Raw genomic sequence first — 20,139 nt, 5'->3', positions numbered from 1 at the left:
ATCAAAGAAACTTATGCTGTAGAAGGAACACAGTGCAATGTAGGTTTTTTGGTAGTTCTTTTCATTGATGTTGCCTGGCTATTCAGAGTGCATTCCTTACTCTACACACACACATGAAGTGTTGTATGGCACTTTATTCATGTCTAAGCTGCAGTGTACTTCTTGGAACTACACATCAAAAATTAACCACCACCAGAATTGAATGTACAGTGGTGTGAAAAAGTGTTTGCCCCCTTCCTCATTTCCTGTTCCTTTGCATGTTTGTCACACTTAAGTGTTTCGGAACATCAAACCAATTTAAACAATAGTCAAGGACAACACAAGTAAACACAAAATGCAATTTGTAAATGAAGGTGTTTATTATTAAAGGTGAAAAAAAATCCAAACCATCATGGCCCTGTGTGAAAAAGTGATTGCCCCCCTTGTTAAAACATACTATAACTGTGGTTGTCCACACCTGAGTTCAATTTCTCTAGCCACACCCAGGCCTGATTATTGCCACACCTGTTCACAATCAAGGCATCACTTAAATAGGAGCTGTTTGACACAGTAAGGTCCACCAGAAGATCCTTAAAAGCTACGCATCATGCCAAGACCCAAAGAAATTCAGGAACAATTGAGAAAGAAAGTAATTGAGATCTATCAGTCTGGAAAGGGTTATAAAGCCATTTCCAAAGCTTTGGGAATCCAGCGAACCACAGTGAGAGCCATTATCCACAAATGGCGAAGACATGGAACAGTGGTGAACCTTCCCAGGAGTGGCTGGCCGCCCAAAATTACCCCAAGAGCGCAGCGACGACTCATCCAAGAGGTCACAAAAGACCCCACAACAACGTCCAAGGAACTGCAGGCCTCACTTGCCTCAGTTAAGGTCAGCGTTCATGCCTCCACCATCAGGAAAAGACTGGGCAAAAATGGCCTGCATGGCAGAGTTCCAAGGAGAAAACCACTGCTGAGCAAAAAGAACATCAAAGCTCGTCTCAATTTCTCCACAACACATCTTGATGATCCCCAAGACTTTTGGGACAACATTCTGTGGACCGATGAGACAAAAGTGGAACTCTTTGGAAGGTGTGTGTCCAAGTATATCTGGCGTAGAAGGAACACTGCATTTCAGAAAAAGAACATTATACCAACAGTAAAATATGGTGGTGGTAGTGTGATGGTCTGGGGCTGTTTTGCTGCTTCAGGACCTGGAAGACTTGCCGTGATAAAAGGAACTATGAATTCTGCTGTCTACCAAGAGATCCTGAAGGAGAATGTCCGACCATCTGTTCGTGTACTCAAGCTGAAACGAACTTGGGTTCTGCAGCAGGGCAATGATCCTAAACACACCAGCAAGTCCACCACCGAATGGCTGAAGAAAAACAAAATGAAGACTTTGGAGTGGCCTAGCCAAAGTCCTGACCTGAATCCTATTGAGATGTTGTGGTATGACCTTAAAAAGGCCGTTCATGCTCGAAAACCCTCTAATGTAACTGAATTAGGACAATTCTGCAAAGATGAGTGGGCCAAAATTCCTCCAGGACGCTGTAAAAGCCTCATTGCACGTTATCGCAAACGCTTGGTTGCAGTTGTTGCTGCTAAGGGTGGCCCAAACAGTTATTAGGTTTAGGGGGCAATCACTTTTTCACACAGGGCCATGATGGTTTGGATTTTTTTTCACCTTTAATAATAAACACCTTAATTTACAAATTGCATTTTGTGTTTGTGTTGTCCTTGACTATTGTTTAAATTGGTTTGATGTTCTGAAACACTTAAGTGTGACAAACATGCAAAGGAACAGGAAATGAGGAAGGGGGCAAACACTTTTTCACACCACTGTATATATCCAGCCCCCAGGTCCTGCTGAAGCCTGCTATTCTCCTGAGGTGGATCATCATTGCTCATACCATGGCTGTCACGCAAATAAAAAAGCACATCCAAACGTGTTCGATTATGAAGATTTAACAGTTTTCCGTATAGCGGAGATCAGTGGTTTAGTATTAAGTGTCTTCGTTAGACGTTTTTTTAACTTTTTTTTTAGTTTTGGAATGCCAGTTACCATATGTTCTGCTATAATCATTATTACGATCTTAATAATTTGATGTAGGTTAAGGAGCTACAGATGCACAATATAAAACGATTAGCAATAATTAAAATAAAGCAATAACTACAGTGGGAAAAAATAGGATTTTTAAAACAGCTTACCTGTAAAATAGATTTCTTTGATGTACATTAGGGGACACAAAGCCATAGTAATTACAATGGCACGCCCCTAAGGTGTGTAATCCCCTATATAACCCCTCCCATTACTGGGAGTCCTCAGTTTTGTAGCCAAGCAATACAAGTATATAACAAGAAGGGAGGGACCTCTGTGTCCCCTGATGTACAGCAAAGAAAAGTATTTTACAGGTAAGCTGTTTTAAAAATCCTATTTTCTTTTCTTACATCAGGGGACACAGAGCCATAGTAATTACTATGTGGGATGTACCATAGCAATGGTAACTGAAGGGGGGGGAGACACAACAAAAAAAGAAGAAGTCAGAGGGCTCATACTGCAGCCTGCAGCACACTGCGTGCGCCCAAAGGCAATAGCCTCATGACCTTTAACATCGATTTGATAAAATCTGGTAAACGTATGAACTGAAGACCAAATCGCGGCCTTACAGATCTGAGCCATAGAGGCCAGTTGCACCGGCCAAGAGGCACTAATCGCCCTGGTTGAGTGTGCTTTAACATAAAAAGGAGGACTCTTCTTCTTTAAACCATAAGCCTGAATAATGACTTGACGACTCCACTTAGAAATAGTGGATTTTGACGCTGCCTGTCCTCTCTTTGGACTATCTGGCAGTACGAATAAAACATCTGTTTTACTAAGCTGAGTGGTCGCCTTTAAATACACCCTGACAGCTCTTACTACATCAAGAGAATGTAGTGCCTTTTCTTCCCTAGATCGAGGCTCTGGGAAGAAAGAAGGAAGAACAATATCTTGGTTTAAGTGAAAACCTGTCACCACCTTTGGCAGGAATTCGGGATGAGAACGTAACACCACCTTATCCTTATGCATGATCAGATATGGCTCTTTACAAGACAGCCGCTAGTTCCGATACTCTTCTAGCAGAAGAAATGGCAACCAGAAAGACTATCTTTCTAGTTAAAAAAAAGCAAGGGAATTTCACGTAAAGGTTCAAAAGGCTGTTTCTGCAAAGCCGACAAGACCAAATTCAAATCCCAAGGATTTAGAGGTGCCATGATAGGGGGATTGATCCGTGTTACCCCTTGAACAAAGCTATGCACTACAGAGTGAGAAGCCAGAGGCCGTTGAAAAAATATTGACAAGGCCGAGATCTGGCCCATGATAGTATTCAAGGCCAGCTTAATTTCTAATCCCATGTCTACATCCGGAGTACCCCATCTCTGACATTTCGCTAGAAAAATGTCGGGGATGAAGAGACCATTCTCCCGGAAATAATTGTTGGCAACTCGAGTAGTCCGCCTGCCAATTCTCTATCCCGGGAATGAAAACTGCCGATAGCCAAGGGACGTTGTGTTCTGCCCAAGCTAGACCATGATTCACCTCTTTTTGGGCTGCACTACTCCTCGCGCCCCCCTGGTGATTGATGTAAGCCACAGCCGTGGCATTGTCGGACTAAATACTGACAGGACAGTCCCTTAGTCTGACCGTCTATGACTTTAGAGCCAGACGAACTGCCCGATTCTCCAAAATGTTGATAGGCAAGGTCCTTTCCAACTTGGACCACTTCCCCTGGACAGAATCCTCTTCCAGGACTGCTCCCCAGCCTAAAAGACTGGCATCCGTAGTCATCACTTTCCAAAAGACTGGTAGAAACGATTTTCCCTTTTAGAGGTCGTTGGATATCAACCAATTTAGGCTCTGACGCACGTCGGGAGCCAGACGGATTGGAAAATCTAAGGCCTGAACCTTCTTGTTCCAGGCTGCCAGGACTGGGTTTTGTAGCAATCTTGAATGAAACTGCACGTAAGGGACGGCCTCGAAGGAGGCCACCATTTTTCCCCAAGAGTCTCATGCACAACCGAATGGAAGGCTTTTTCTTTGCCTTGATGAGTTGAATTAGTTCTATAATGGAACTGATTCTTTTCTGGGGTAGAAATACCTTTTTCTGTATGGTATCTATGACCAGACCCAGGTACTGTAATCTCCTAGATGGATTTAAAGAAGTATTTTTCAAGGTTGAGAATCCAGCCTAGAGATTCCAGGTAGTTTACCGTTGTGACCAGACTGTGGTTTAGCCCTGAAACTGAATGATCTATTAAAAGTAGATCGTCTAGGTAGGCTAGAACCGTTATGCCCTGAGCCCTTAATCTGACTAAAGGAGGCACCAGAATTTTTGAGAACACCTGTGGTGCTGTGGCTAGACCAAATGGCAGGGCCACAATTTGAAAATGATGATTTTCTACTTTGAAGCACAGAAATTTCTGGTAAGCGGGAAATATTGGCACGTGGAGATATGCATCTTTGATATCGATAGAAACCAAAAATTCCCCTCCTTGCAAGATGGCTACAACAGACCGGATTTACTCCATGCGAAAGTATTGGATGTTCAAGTGCCGATTCAGATCTCTGAGATCTAGAATAGGTCTTACTTCCCTGTTTGGCTTTGGAACCATAAAGAGGTTTGAATAAAAACCTGTGCCTTGTTCCTCTAAGGGAACTTCGGTTATCACCGATTTGGATAATAGATGATTCAGTGCTAGAAGGAGAGCCTTCTTCTCTGGTTTCTTGGGAACATTTGACCTTAGAAACCGAGGCGATGGAAAAACTCAGAACTCGTTTGTAACCCAGAGAAACAGCAGAAGTTACCCATCTGTCTTGACATTGCTCCTGGCAGATCCTTGAGAATTGCAGGAGCCTTCCCCCCACTCGAGTGAGCGGGGGCTCCAGCACTCTGTTTTGTGGGCTTTCTGCCCCAAGAGCTCTTCTGACCTTGGTTCTGCCCTTGGGGTTTTCCCCTTGAACCTGACGCTTGAGGCCGTCGAGACTGCCTAGAGGCTGATGTCCCTGGTACAGGAGAAGAAGCCCGCTTAAAGGAGAAATGTCTGAATGTCTTCTTTCTTTACTGGTAAAGAACGATGAGCTCAGGCGTGTTCGCATTGGTCCACGTGCAGAGCCCGCCAGGAAGTCGGCACAGCGCTGCGCTAATCACAGGCAGTGAGACATTGCCCGATCTCTGCAGCCGTGCATCAGGGCAATGACTCTCTGCCTGTGATTAGCTGGCGGGCTCTGCACTTGAAATATGCAAACACGCCTGAACTCATTCCTACTGGTGAAAGAGAGCTTTTGCCATTAGAGATCTTTTGTAGGTATTTATCCAAATCATCTCCAAATAGCCGTTCACCAAGAAAAGGGAAACTGGCTAAGCGCTTTTTACACGGTGTTTCGGCTGACCAACTTTTCAGCCAAAGAATTCTGCGAGAATGCACTAGTCCAAGCATAAGCCGCGAGATCTGAATGACAGCATTTCTCATAGCATCTACTGTGAAACACAGTGCGTCTGATAAATCAGCGCAATGTTGGGCCTGTTCATCAGGCATAAATTTAAGCATCTCCTCAAACTGTTCCTTAATGGACTGGGATACGCCAATTGCGGCAAGAACCAGCTGTGCTGCTGAACTTACTAAAGCCATATGTTTTTTAGAAAGAAGCTCCAACATTTTTATCTGCTGGATCCCTTAACATGAGTGTATTATCAACCGGATATGTGAGATTCTTATTCACTGAGGCAATCGCAGCATCAACCGCTGGAATCCCCCATTTCTTATAGAGATCTTCTACCATAGAATACAGTGTGGAGAATCTCTTAGGAGGATAATATTGTTTATCCGGATGTTCCCATTCAGCATACATAAGCTTCCTTAGCCATGCATGAATAGGAAAGGCATCCCCAGACAGAGGAGATTTTAATGATCCTAACTTAGAGGTGGGATCATCAAGAACCTGCGCTGCAGGTAGCAAAAAAGTTGAACGAACCAACTTAGTAAGAGTGCACAAGCAAGCTGTCTTGTGACGTTACTCCTTCTATATTAGGATCCTCAGAAGAGAATAAACCAGTATCTTCCAAATATTTGGGAAGATCTGCCTGATCCCCAGCGTCCTGAACCTCCAAAGGTGGATCTTGAGCACTACATGGGGATCTGCTACGTTTAACCCCACTATGGAGGGATAAAATAGCATCAATCTTCTGTTCAAAATTGGCAATGGTAGAAGACAAAACCTGTCGTGTGACATACTCAGGGGCTGAAGCGTCTTGTGCGACTGCAAGCACAGTTTCCCCTGACGGCTCAATCTGACCGGCCGCAACACTCTCGGAGGAGGATGACATTCTTTTGGAAAGGGCTTTAGATTGTTGTGTAACCACTGACCCCTTCTCTTCTCTAAATCCTTAAGGTTTCTTGGCTGTCACTTGGCAACTCGAAGTTTCAGCTCACTCCATAAATGTTCAATAGGATAAAGGTTGGTAAGGGTTCAAATACTTATTCTACTCACCAAACTGCAAGTCAATTTAGAACATTTGTATCATGTGTTTTTTCAGGATTTTTGGTTGATATTCTGCTTCAATCATTTAAAATACACCTATGCTAAAAATTATAGACCCTTCATTTCTTTGTAAGTGGGCAAACTTACAAACTCTGCAGGGGATCAAATTATTTTTTCCCCACTGTATGTAAAATGTACAAAGAATATAATGGTAATACATTTTAGCCATGTATTTTTACAAGAAAGATGACTTTTGTGAACATATAGCTCTCACTTAAGCTACTGTGATCAACTTGCTGCTTAGCAAGTAACTAACCATTATTATAGCACAGTAGGGGAGATCCCCGCATCCACATCGCTTACGTGGATATGTCTTTTTTTGCAATCCACCCTTTAACAAAAAATAAAAATGTGCGTGTATACCATGCTTTAGACTAAATAGCCATGGTTGGCGATATTACAATTTATGAGGCATAGCAAGCAGTATCTGCAGGAAAAGAGGGAAGATTGTATGACTGAAACAAGTGTGATGGGTATGAGAGGGGTCAGAATTTGCAGGAGAAGAGTGTAGAAGCTGTATGTGCAGCAGAGGGGTGTGGAGGGTATGAAGGCAAGTAGTATGCGCAGAAGAGTAGTAGGACGGGTATAATGGTGGCAATATGAAAAGAGTAGTAGTAGTGTAGAGGGTATAGTGGTGGGCAGTACAGTAAATCCCTTGAATCACACAAATGGCGATTACCGATTTTCCCATGCTAAAAAAAAAAAAAAAAAAAAAAAAAAAAAAAAAAAAAAGTGAATGGCATTTGGCAAACATTCACAAACTTGAATAATTGTAAAGCAGCTGCATGGGAGCCATGCTCCTCACACAGGGTTTTTCAGAAGAGGATTTAAGGTGAAAATCAAGGCCCAGGAAACAGGCCTACTGTAATGGAAGTAGGTAGAGTGGGACAATGGATGTGCAGAGTGTGTTGTTTGAAAAACCATGGACTGTAAAGGTGGTATTAAAAAAAAAAAAAAAAAAAAAAAAAAAAAAAGCACTTAAAACAGACGTGCATCAGTGGAATTGAGGGCAATGGAGGTTAAAGATTAGATACCTAAAGTAAGACAGGGTATTAGCAGGAAATCCAGGCCACTGGGCAGTAAAAAGGAGCATAAGACTTGGTGCTTAGAGGCTAACCTAGTACTTATGCAATAAAAACTTCAGCACCCAGTCCGCAGCCCATGTGCTACAGAACAGGTGCTAAGGTGTTAGTGCAAATGGGTTGGGGACTGGGTGCTAAGGTATTAATGAATATTGACTGCAGACTCATCACAGAGAAGGCACTGAAGCTAATCACTTGGGGGAAAATGCATGCACATTGCAGACAGGTAACCGAGTGGTTAATGCTAATAAGCCCTCACAAAACAAGTCTCAATATGTGGAGCTGATCACTTAAGGTTTAAAAAAAGAAGTGCGGTTTTGAAAAAAAACACAATTACACCCACCTAGGTGGATGTAGCATCAATCTGATACCACTATGACCAAGATCCGAGCAATCAAAGACCGCTCGCTGGAATTCTGGGCTTTGGTGGCGGCGGAGCGGCTGGCTCAGGCTCTTATTGGCCTACTGAGAGGCTGAGCTACCTGCCGTTCAGACATCTGGGCAAATTCCGACATTCGTGTTGGGATCCTGCAGAGCCTGGAGTGGCTCTGTGACATCAACCGACAGCGGGCTTTAGCACATTGCCCTCACTGTGCACACGGCACTAACAATGTTTTCAGTACATGTTTTGCATTCTTTCAAGTCCTGATTAGAATTAGCCTGCCTATGTAACGCCCCTTGTTACCATAATCGTACAATTGTAATATTAATGTGATACCTACGTAATCATGTGTATAAAAACCTTCAAATGCGTCATAATAAAGGAGAACGGTTATTTGGAAAGATGCTGAGTGTATCTTTTGCGTCTGTTCCCTACTGCAGTAGTTATTAATTTGGAACCACTAATCAATATGAGGATAGGAGATGCCTATCATCAAAATATCCATTTCAAGTCCGAAGCACAAGAGGGCAGGATGAACTGCACTCCTGTGATCCATAGGAAAAGCATAGCCAAAATAGCTTTGGCCATACTTCTCTTTTAATGCACACATTCTGCCTATCTAAAAAACAAGCTACAGAGATCTGTTTGCTGGAGGGGCCATTTCACTGTCAACATGTATATAGATAAGTGAGGGGTGTGTGCTAGAGTCAGAAAACTGGGGAGGGGCTATCTTGTTCTACATTGCAAACCAGTCTCCCCTACAATGCTAACTGCCTTTCATCCTTTTGCGTAGTTGGGAATCATTGTGGCCCATCAGAGAAAACTTGGTATGCAACAGTGTTCACTTCCCCCTACATTATTATTGTTCAGAGATTCATTCTTGTTACCAGTAGCTAAATGACATCAAATTCTTTTACATATACTGGAAGAAACTAATTCAGGCCCGCATTCACAGAACTGACAAATCTGGAGTGCGTTTCCACCTTCAACCATTCCAATGTAGTGTACACATCTGCACACTTCACTTGAGCTGCAGTGTGTGTACCTGCACAACGTCAATGGAGTTACATAATCATTCAATTTAGAGGTTTTTTTTATGGCGAATTAGTACAGCATGCCATCACAGGAAAGGCAAGTCTACCTGGCCAGCTGCATAAAAGCAGAAAATCCTTTTTCCACTTCAGAATTGCAGATCTTAGCACTTTCCCTCCTGATGACACATGGAACATAGTGCAGAGTCCTGATTAAATTAGCGCCTTTAATAACAGTGACTCGTGGAACATGGGCACAGCCGAAAACATCAGTTCAGGAGGTGACGATCCTTGCTCTTGCAGTACATGTAATACGAGACAGTACATACTTCACTTAGCAATTTAAAGTGATACTAAACACATTCTGTTTAACTGACATTGTCCCTTCTATTTCTGCATGTGGATGGTGGCACTGTAATTATTTTAATACAAAAAAAAAAGACATCCAAGTACCGTATTTTCCGGCGTATAAGACGACCTTTTACACTTAAAAAAACTAGCCAAAAATCGGGGGGTCGTCTTATACGCCGGATCAGCCCCTCGGATACCTGCTGAGGGTTCGGTAATACTGTATGTAGCTTCGGCTACATACAGTATATACCGCTGAGCCAATCCCGGTGAGCGATGTATTCAAATGAATACAGAGCCTGCTTGGATTGGAGTAACAACCTCTGCCAATCCGAGATGGCTTTGAGTCAGAGAGGCGGGGGCTGATGATGATACAGCCTCTGCCAATCTAGGCAGGCTTTGTATAAATGAATAGAATACATCGCTCGCCGTGACTGGTTCCAGCAAAAGCAGGAAGAAGGATATGGCGCCAGCTCCTGCAAGAAGGACGAAATATCAAGCGTCGGAAGCCTCAGAAGGGGGTCGTCTTATACGGTAAGTACAAGAAAAAGATGCTTAAACAACTGTAAGATTAGGGGGTCGTCTTATATGCCCGGTCGTCTTATACACCGGCATATACGGTACCTTTTTCCTAATCTATATACAGCTGTCACATGACCCAGCTCTTTCCCAGCCTGTCTGCAAGGAAACATTAGCAGGAAGAGCATCTAGTTCTCTGCTGCTGGTTACATGTTCAAAAAATAAAATAAAAAATAGCATTTGGGATACAGAAAAAATAAATTAAGATCACTAAACAGTTTGAAATCGGCATACAAATATATATTTGAAATCAAATCTTTATTATTTTTTGGCAACATGATGTGAATGGATTTTTGCTAGTCACAGGCTGCGTTAGGCCTCTCCAGCCTGTGTTTTAGAACAGGGAGGTGAAGCCTCCATCAATCAAGATGTAATATCCCACTCCTGTGTTTAGCTGGTTAGGAGGAGGGGTATATTACCACATGTGTGACTAAAGTCACATGAGCTGCTCAGATGCGATACGGAGAAAATGCTCAGCATAGAAACTCACTGAAAATTGAGCATGTGCAGAGTTGCCAATGCTGCCCTGCAAAATCCCTAGCTGAATTGGGGACTTGGACAGTAAGTGGAGACAAGAGCAGCAGGATCAACCATGTTTTTGGCAAAACACAGAAAACAAAATCCCATAGTGACAGAGTATGAACAGTATGTAATACACCATTTATTGATCATTTATGATGTGGGTTCAGTGGTACTTTAATGAACTAACAAACTTAAATTTAGGCTTGGGTGGTGTTGCGTTAAAAGCTGCATAGGCAGGAAGCGGCCAAGGCAGGAATTAAACCCTGTCATTTTCAGTGGGCACTATCGCTCACCAAACTTGCCTATTCAAATGAAGGTATTTAGGGGGTTAAACAGGCAGTGTAGAAGCATATCGCCTCTTCACCACCTGCCAAATGACTCTGAAAAACAATCTAAGTGTGGGTTGCTTTTCAAAAGAGCAACAGTCATGCTGTATGTGTAAGGGAGCCCTTACAGGGGTTGGGCTAAACCATTATTAGAACCATACATCTATTCTCCTTTATTAATATGGTTATTTCACAAGTAAAAAGCTGCTGTTTTAACTGCTTAAAAAGTGTTAGCTGAATTGGGGCTTTAATTTATTGGTCACTTAGAGTACATCAAAAAGTGCTTGTCCACATTGCGGCAGTGATTTCACTATATAAAGAATAAATCTACTTGCAGGATTAACAGGCAATACAACAAGTCTTCCACAGAAACGGTTAGTGAATCACTAATAAAACTGAAGCTTTGCCATTTGAAAGTGGTGAATGTGTAGAATATTTCTAACATGGCAAATATTAACGATATTGGTTTTTCTCACTAAAATGAAATCAAGAGTTTGTAAGAATGGCAGTAAAAGACTTGACTGGGCTAATGCAGGAATACCAACATCACCCCATCCGGCCACTTAAAATAGGCACTTTTTTTTGTGTTTGTTTTCCATTTTGGCTAGAGTAAGCGAAGGTTATAACCCGTCAGATTTTTTTTTCGCCATCTGTGTCCCATTGTGGATATTTCCCTTTACTTTCTGTTTTGAAGCCAAACAGGAAGTGAGAGGAAATCCCTGCAAATTAAGGGAATTCCTTGGGGACCCCCAGCTCACCAGAACTAGTGTCCCCATTGCAACATTTCCCCTCTATTACTTTTCTGGGGACTACCCAAAATGTTGGGATTTACTTTTACTTTGACTTTCAATGATAATAGTAAACAGGACAAATAGAGAGGGTGAATCTCCTTAACCTCCCTGGCGGTATGATTCAGTCTGGTTTTAGGTGCTGAAAGCGGTACAATTATTTTGCATGGAAATTTGGCGTTTTATATTGTAGTCCTGTAATAATGAGGAATAACTCTCTTAAACCTGTTCAAACCAGAGTCTAGCAGACATCCCGGGTATGAGAAAATGTATAATATAATAAATCATAATAAAAATTATTCAATAATGTAATCAAATCCTAAAACACTGAAAAAGGGATACTTTCTGGTTGCTATGGACAATCTCCAAATTCCAGCCATAAAAAACTGTATTTATAATATAAAAGTGCATGCAGGGCACTGCACAGACCACTAGGGACAAAGGGTGTGTGTAATTTTTTAATACAGTACTGTAATCTGTAAGATTACAGTACTGTGTGTGTTTTGTGACTTTTTTGAATTTGCCGCCGATCTCCGCTCCCGTGCGCCGTAACGTTGCAGGGAACGGAGCTCAGTGGCATTCGGCACTGTGAATTGAGCGGAGGACAGCTCACTCACACAGCGCGGAGGACATCGCTGGATCCAGGGGACAAGGTAAGTAACTCCCTGTGTCCTCCCTGCATCCAGCGATGCGATCCCGAGTCTGGCTCGTGGTTACCGCTCCTGTTAGTAAAATCCCAACCCGAGCCAGACTCGGGATTAACGCCAGGGAGGTTAATGGAGACACGACAGCAATAAAAATTGACAGGTGCTCTAATCTATCTCTACTCTATCCAAAACCAAAAAAATAAAAAAAATTGCCTTTAGCTATGCCGTATTTATCGGCGTATAACACGCACTTTTTTCCCCTTAAAATCAGGGGAAAATCACGGGTGCGTGTTATACGCCGATCCTCCACGATTTCTGTACGATTTCTGTGCGATTTTTTGGGCTCTGGGCGGCTTTCAGCCGACCTTCGGCCCTTCTCGCGGCTTTCGGCCGCCTTGGGCCTTTCCTCGGCAGCCGAAAGTCGCAGAGTATGGCCAAAGGCCGCCCAGTACGGCCGAAAGCCACCCAGTACGGCCGAAAGCCACCCAGAACTACCGGGTGCCGCCGAGATACACAGGACATCTCGGTGGCGCCATTTTTTTGAATAAAAGCTGACAACAATGCACAAGGCTGCAATGACTGACAGGCTGCAATGACGGACAGGCTGCATGACAAGGCTGCAATGACGGACAGGCTGCATGACAAGGCTGCAATGACGGACAGGCTGCATGACAAAGCGGCAAATGACATTGTCGAGGCTTCAGATGGACACTGATAAGGCTGCATTGGGCATTTAAATGTAGGTTTTTTTTTTCCTTAAAATTCCCTCCTAAACTTGGGGTGCGTGTTATACGCCGGCGCGTGTTATACGCCGATAAATACAGTACTTTAAGGTTAAATTTAAGCACTATGCAACATTCCAAAAATACGTTTTTCTATACAATTTAGACACAGTCCAAACTTAGAAGGGCCCAAATGCCACATTAGGTGGAGGGTCGCATCAAACAGTATTTTCTTTTTAACAATTTCTAATTCAAAAATATAAGTTGATGGCAATATGCATTGTATTAAAACTAGTAAAAGGAATGCATACAACAGGGATAATATCCTTTTAGGGAGCTTCACCCTCATGGCACACACAATCATCTGACAATGGGAGCAATAATAACTATCTCCTAGCAATAAATATCCCACTGCCCCTTCATCAGCGTACAGTGGGAGCAAATACGTATCCCCCATTTTTGTTCAGTCAGGAATGTCAAACTATTTTTTTTTGTGCCCCATCACTCCTGTGTGGCCTGCAATGGTTAAAAGATGAGGTTCATTCACACCCGTGATTAAGGCTGGTGAAAATTGTAGTGACAGGAATCTTCTGGTTCCCGCCGCTACAATTCCCACCAGATTTAATCACTGGTTTGTTCTCCAGTTGATAACTTACCGTATATACTCGAGTATAGGCCGACCCGAATATAAGCCGAGGCCCCCAATTTACCCCCAAAAAAACTGGCAAACTTATTGACTCGTGTATAAGCCGAGGGTGAGACATGCCTGTCCATCCCTGTGTGTGTGTCCGTCCATCCCTGTGTGTCCGTCCATCCCTGTGTGTCCGTCCATCCATCCCTGTGTGTGTGTGTGTCCATCCATCCATCCATCCCTGTGTGTGTGTGTCTCCATCCATCCATCCCTGTGTGTGTGTGTCTCCATCCATCCATCCATCCCTGTGTGTGTGTGTCTCCATCCATCCATCCATCCATCCATCCCTGTGTGTGTGTGTCTCCATCCATCCATCCATCCATCCCTGTGTGTGTGTGTCTCCATCCGTGTGTGTGTGTGTGTGTGTGTGTGTGTGTGTGTGTCCAGCCTACCTGTGTCCCGAGCCTTTGTCCCGAGCCTCCGTCCCGTGTCGTGCCTTGCCTTCGTCCCGTCCCGTCCCGTCCCGTCCCGTGCCGTGCCTTGCCTTGCCTCCGTCCCGTGCCCTCTTCGTCGGCGGCCATTGTAAAATTCAAAAGCCGCGCCTCCTCCTTCGCCTGTGATAGGCGGAACACTGAATTTCCCAGCAGCCTGTGTTCCGCCTATCACGGACGTCGTATCATCCTCGTCCGTAGTACGAGGATGAGAAGATGCCCGTGATAGGCGGAACACAGGCTGCTGGGAAATTCAGTGTTCCGCCTATCACAGGCGAAGGCGGAGCCGGAGGCGCGGCTTTTGAATCATAGAATGGCCGCTGTCTGTCTGCTCGACACGCTGATCGAGCGGGCAGACAGCGATGACTCGAGTATAAGCCGAGGGGGGGCACTTTCAGCCTCAAAAAAGAGGCTGAAAATCTCGGCTTATACTCGAGTATATACGGTATCTTTTTCTGGAATAGGACAGTACAGTCCTAGGTTGACAATGTAGTTATCTCAATTCAGCCCACTGTTTCACGTGAGTTACATGTGTGGGAAGGACTTTCGGGACACTTCCCTTCCAATCATTGGAGCACAGACTGGCACTTTCAGTTTCCAGGTCTATGCTTATACATACCTGAGTATTTTTATATTTATGTAAGTGCATTTTTAAAATGTAATAAAACTGGATATTCCTACGCTACAAGAGGTTCCTTTAGGCTTGTTTAACCTCTCCTGAACGATTTAACTTGACAGCTAGAAACCCGCGTCTAAAAACATCCGTTTAGCTGCGTTTGCATCTAGAAGCATTTCAACAAAAAAAATAATATATATATTTTTTGTTAAAATGAATAACGTCTAAACGAAACGCTGCTAAACACAAGTTACCACATTTAGCAGCGTGTACAAGCAGTTTAAATAAGGCCTTACTGTTTATGCTTTTGAGTGAGGTCTATACAGAGTATCTTAAAGGTGCAGGAGTACTATCAAGTATATTAGGGGTGCACCGAATGGGTTTTTTGGTGCCAAAACCGATACCGAAAATGAAAAATACACTAGGCCGAAAACCGAAACCGATACCGAAACAGCACCGATACCGAAAATGACTGTTTTTAAAAAATATTTTCATACATCAGATGCTCAGAGACTGAGGACATATTACAGGAGATGGTCAGAGACTGCAGGCATGGTACAGGAGATGGTCAGAGACTGCAGGCATGGTACAGGAGATGGTCAGAGACTGCAGGCATGGTACAGGAGATGGTCAGAGACTGCAGACATGGTACAGGAGATGGTCAGAGACTGCAGACATGATACAGGAGATGGTCAGAGACTGCAGACATGATACAGGAGATGGTCAGAGACTGCAGACATGATACAGGAGATGGTCAGAGACTGCAGACATGATACAGGAGATGGTCAGAGACTGCAGACATGATACAGGAGATGGTCAGAGACTGCAGACATGATACAGGAGATGGTCAGAGACTGCAGACATGATACAGGAGATGGTCAGAGACTGCAGACATGGTACAGGAGATGGTCAGAGACTGCAGGCATGATACAGGAGATGGTCAGAGACTGCAGGCATGGTACAGGAGATGGTCAGAGACTGCAGGCATGGTACAGGAGATGGTCAGAGACTGCAGGCATGGTACAGGAGATGGTCAGAGACTGCAGGCATGGTACAGGAGATGGTCAGAGACTGCAGGCATGGTACAGGAGATGGTCAGAGACTGCAGGCATGGTACAGGAGATGGTCAGAGACTGCAGGCATGGTACAGGAGATGGTCAGAGACTGCAGGCATGGTACAGGAGATGGTCAGAGACTGCAGGCATGGTACAGGAGCTGGTCAGAGACTGCAGACATGGTACAGGAGATGGTCAGAGACTGCAGGCATGGTACAGGAGATGGTCAGAGACTGCAGGCATGGTACAGGAGCTGGTCAGAGACTGCAGGCATGGTACAGGAGATGGTCAGAGACTGCAGGCATGGTACAGGAGCTGGTCAGAGACTGCAGACATGGTACAGGAGCTGGTCAGAGACTGCAGACATGGTACAGGAGCTGGTCAGAGACTGCAGACATGGTACAGGAGATGGTCAGAGACTGCAGACATGGTACAGGAGATGGTCAGAGACTGCAGGCATGCTACAGGAGCTGGTCAGAGATTGCGGACATGCTACAGGAGATCAATGCAGCCTCACTGTGCCAGCAGCCTACCAGTGCCCGCCATGTAGCCTGCCTGTGCCTCACCAGTGCATATAAACATACACATATAAAAACGCGTGCACACACACACACACACATATAAAACATACAACACACATAACACATACATGCGCACATACACACTTAACACACATACATATAAACATGCACACATAACATACATACATATAAACATGCACATACATACATACATATAAACATGCACATACATACATATATACATACATACATACATACATACATACATATAACACACATACATACAATACACACAACACACAGGCATACAAACATATATAGACAGTCTTTTTTTTAAATTGGCAGCTGCAGCTCTTCATTAATCTCCATGCTGGGTACTGCACTCTAGGGGGAGGCAGAGAGCACAGTACACACTGCTAGACGCCTCTGCTTTGGTTTCACTTTCACAGTGAACATCGTGCCCAGCTCCTGCACAGCCGATTTACACATCGGCTGAGGAGACATATACAGCCACCGCTGTGGAGAGGGGGACTTCAGAGCGAGACCCCACAGGCTGACTGCAGCATAGGTGAGGAGGGAGGGGAGCAAGAGAGCTAAGGATAGAAGGACCCCCCCCCGTGATGGGCGGCACCGGGGGCGGGGCCACGCCCCGCCCCATTTTCGGCACCAGTATCGGCGGAAATTCTCTTTCGGCTTTTTGCCGAAAGGGCCATTTTCGGCCGATATGTTTCGGCGGCCGAAATTTCGGTGCATCCCTAAAGTATATGTTGAGATTCACTCGTCCATGTGTACAGCATACCATCAGCTGACTGAGAACCTAACAGCTGCATATGGGAGCACCCATTGTGGATACTTTAAGTGGGTATTGACCTCTTGAGAAAAGAGGTTGTATATGTCCGGTGAGTGTGGTGTGCTTCTACTGGGAAAAGAGGAAGAGCACAACTTTCCTGGGTGCCACCTTTTTTTTATATCATGTTTGGATGTATTAATTGGCACTGAGCACTTTATTTGGACCATATATCATGGACTTTTTGCCCATATGACTATTGTCCATTTGATATCACTATGTATTTATAAGAGTGCGGTTTTCATCCCTTTTATATCTTTGGCTTAATTTAGCTGGAAGACGTGCAGCTCATTAATATTTAAAAAATCGTTTTAGATGGCTACTAATCACGTGATAGGTACACATTTGATTTTTCATATACCTCAGGTCACATTCATTATTGTTTTTGCGTGGGTGTTTCCTGCTTGGGCCAAACTACACTATGCCAGTCAGGTGGCCACACCACCCAACAGGCAGTGGCAGGTGCTGGCATTCAGAAAGCATTAAAGCACTTGGCACCCTGATACCACTCTGCATTAGCTGTAATATATAGCTGGGGACTCATGAGATGCAATAATGGCACCACTGGCTACATGTAGCAAACACAATGCCAAGTTGCAAATCCCAGGTAGAACAGACTCACGACAGCTGATTTCTCCATAAAATACAAAACGATCCACCATTTTACGACAAAAAGATCCACTAAAGTTGCTGCACAGACATTAGACAGCAGCTGGTTTTAGAACAAACATTATTATGAGAGTGATCAAAGCACAAACTAACAAGCTTGTGCCTATGGTAGAAGAGCAATGTAGGCAGTAGCCCGATATGGAAAAACAATTGTGATCTGCTAAGAAAATCCCCTTGCCCATTTGGCATGAAACCAGTTGAACTTTTTGTAGCAGTTCACAAGTAACGTATAGAGTAACAGGTTACATAAGTTTTACTATACACCCAGCCTCACCATCATGCTGAAATAGAATAAAATTGTTATAAGCATGGAATATCAGTGAAACAGGACTAGTGTGGTTATTCCAATACACTAACACTTTTTTTTTAGGTTATACTGAAGATACAGTGCCTTGAAATTTTCCAGATTTTGTCATGTTACAAACAAAAATGTAAATGTATTTTATTGGGATTTTATGTGATAGACCAACACAAAGTGGCACTTAATTGTAAAGTGGAAGGAAAATGATAAATGGGTTTTCAAAATTGTTTACAAATAAATATCTGAAATGTGTGGCGTGCATTTGCATTCAGCCCCCTTAACTCTGATACCCCCAACTAAAATTTTGTGGAACCAATTGCCTTTGACAAGTCAAATCGCATGCCAAATCTGCCTAATATGAAAGTGGGTTAAAGCAGAGATAGGCTATAAAAAAAATCCCAAGATTTGAACATCTCACAGAGCACTGTTCTATCCATCCCCTGAAAATGGAACGAGTATGGCACAATTGCAAATCTACCAAAACATGGCCGTCCATCTAAACTGACAGGACAAGCAAGAAGAGCATTAATCAGAGAAGCAGTCAAGAGGCCCATGGTAACTTTGAAGAAGCTGCAAAGATCCACAGCTCAGGTGGGAGAATCAGTCCGCAGGACAACTAATCGTGCACTCCACAAATCTGGCCTTTATAGAGGCATGGCAAGAAGAATGCCATTGTTGAAAGAAAGCCATAAGAAGACTTCCCATTTGCGAGACGCTATGTGGGGGACACAGCAAACATGTGAAAGAAGGTGCTCTGGTCAGATGAGGCTAAAATTGAACTTTGTGGCCTAAAAGCAAGACGCTATGTGTGGCAAAAAACTAACACTGTACATCACCCTAAACACACCATCCCCACCGTGAAACATGGTAGTGGCAGAATCATGTTGTGGGGGTTCTTTTCTTCAGCAGGGACAGGGAAGCTGGTCAGAGTTGATGGGAAGATGAATGGAGCCAAATACAGAGCAATCTTAGAAGAAAACCTGTTAGAGTCTGCTAAAGACTTGAGACTGGGGTGGAGGTTCACCTTCCAGCAGGACAACAACCCTAAATATACAGCCAGAGCTACAATGGAATGATTTAGATCAAAGAATATTCATGCGTTAGAATGGCCCAGTCAAAGTCCAGACCTAAATCCAATTGAGAATCTGTGACGAGACTTGAAAATTGCTCTCCATCCAATCTGACACAGCTTGAGATATTTTGCAAAGAAGAATGGGCAAACATTTCACTCTCTAGATGTGCAAACCTGGTAGAGAAATCCCCCAAAACACTTGCAACTCTAACTGTAGCGAAAGGTGGTTCTACGAAGTACTGATTCGGGGGGCTGAATACAAATGCATTCCCTTCACAATTATGTTGCCCTTTGTGTTGGTCGGTCAAAAAATCGCAATAAAATACATTTGTTTTTGGTTGTAACATGACAAAATGTGAAAAGTGTCAAAGGGGTATGAATACTTTTTCAAGGCACTGTACATTTCTGGCTAAGTTCTTTAGGTTACAGCACTATGCAAGTATATATAAAATACTGTCAGAGTTGTAAATCTGGGAATTACTTCATCCCTAATTAATCATTACTTAACTGTTCAACCACTGTTTCTTGAGAAGCAAAGTTCAGAAGGAGGTGGAGAACCACAAAAAGATATGACTATGAAGGAATGACTGAACTCTCCGAGAGCAAACTATAAAATGAAAAGCTTACACAGGTGTGAAAATCTGGCACTGGAAAAGCAAAGCCACAGGTGTATTTCCATGAGTTAATATACTGCAAGCTGAAAGGAAGATGACATCAGCTGGTCATTCAGGAGGGATCCATCCAATGATCCAATGATGAGATTACACAAGCCTTGAAATGAGCTAGCGATCGAAGACCGGCATGCAGCAGGATATAAACTCTAGTATAACTATTTCATGTTGATGACATGCTGTGACCCATGCAGGGCACAACCAATACAGCCCAAATCATTAAAGGCTTTATTCATGTAGTTGAATGTAAAATATGGCACAAAGAGTAGCGTGAGTTAT

At 43.6% G+C, this 20,139-nt stretch overlaps 1 protein-coding gene across 6 annotated transcripts in view; it reads right to left on the bottom strand.

Annotated features, from left to right (window-relative positions):
• ATP8A1 (ATPase phospholipid transporting 8A1) overlaps window positions 1–20,139 on the bottom strand; it is a 376,828-nt gene that overhangs the window by 75,874 nt on the left and 280,815 nt on the right. The window lies entirely within an intron of this gene.

This window comes from Lithobates pipiens, unplaced genomic scaffold, assembly GCF_037356315.1.
Source record: "Lithobates pipiens isolate NorthernLeopardFrog02 unplaced genomic scaffold, aLitPip1_a1.2 Scaffold_13, whole genome shotgun sequence".
Taxonomy (NCBI): Eukaryota; Metazoa; Chordata; class Amphibia; order Anura; family Ranidae; genus Lithobates; species Lithobates pipiens.
Note: the sequence above shows the minus strand (reverse complement) of the source record. Positions and strands in the feature narration are given on the sequence as shown.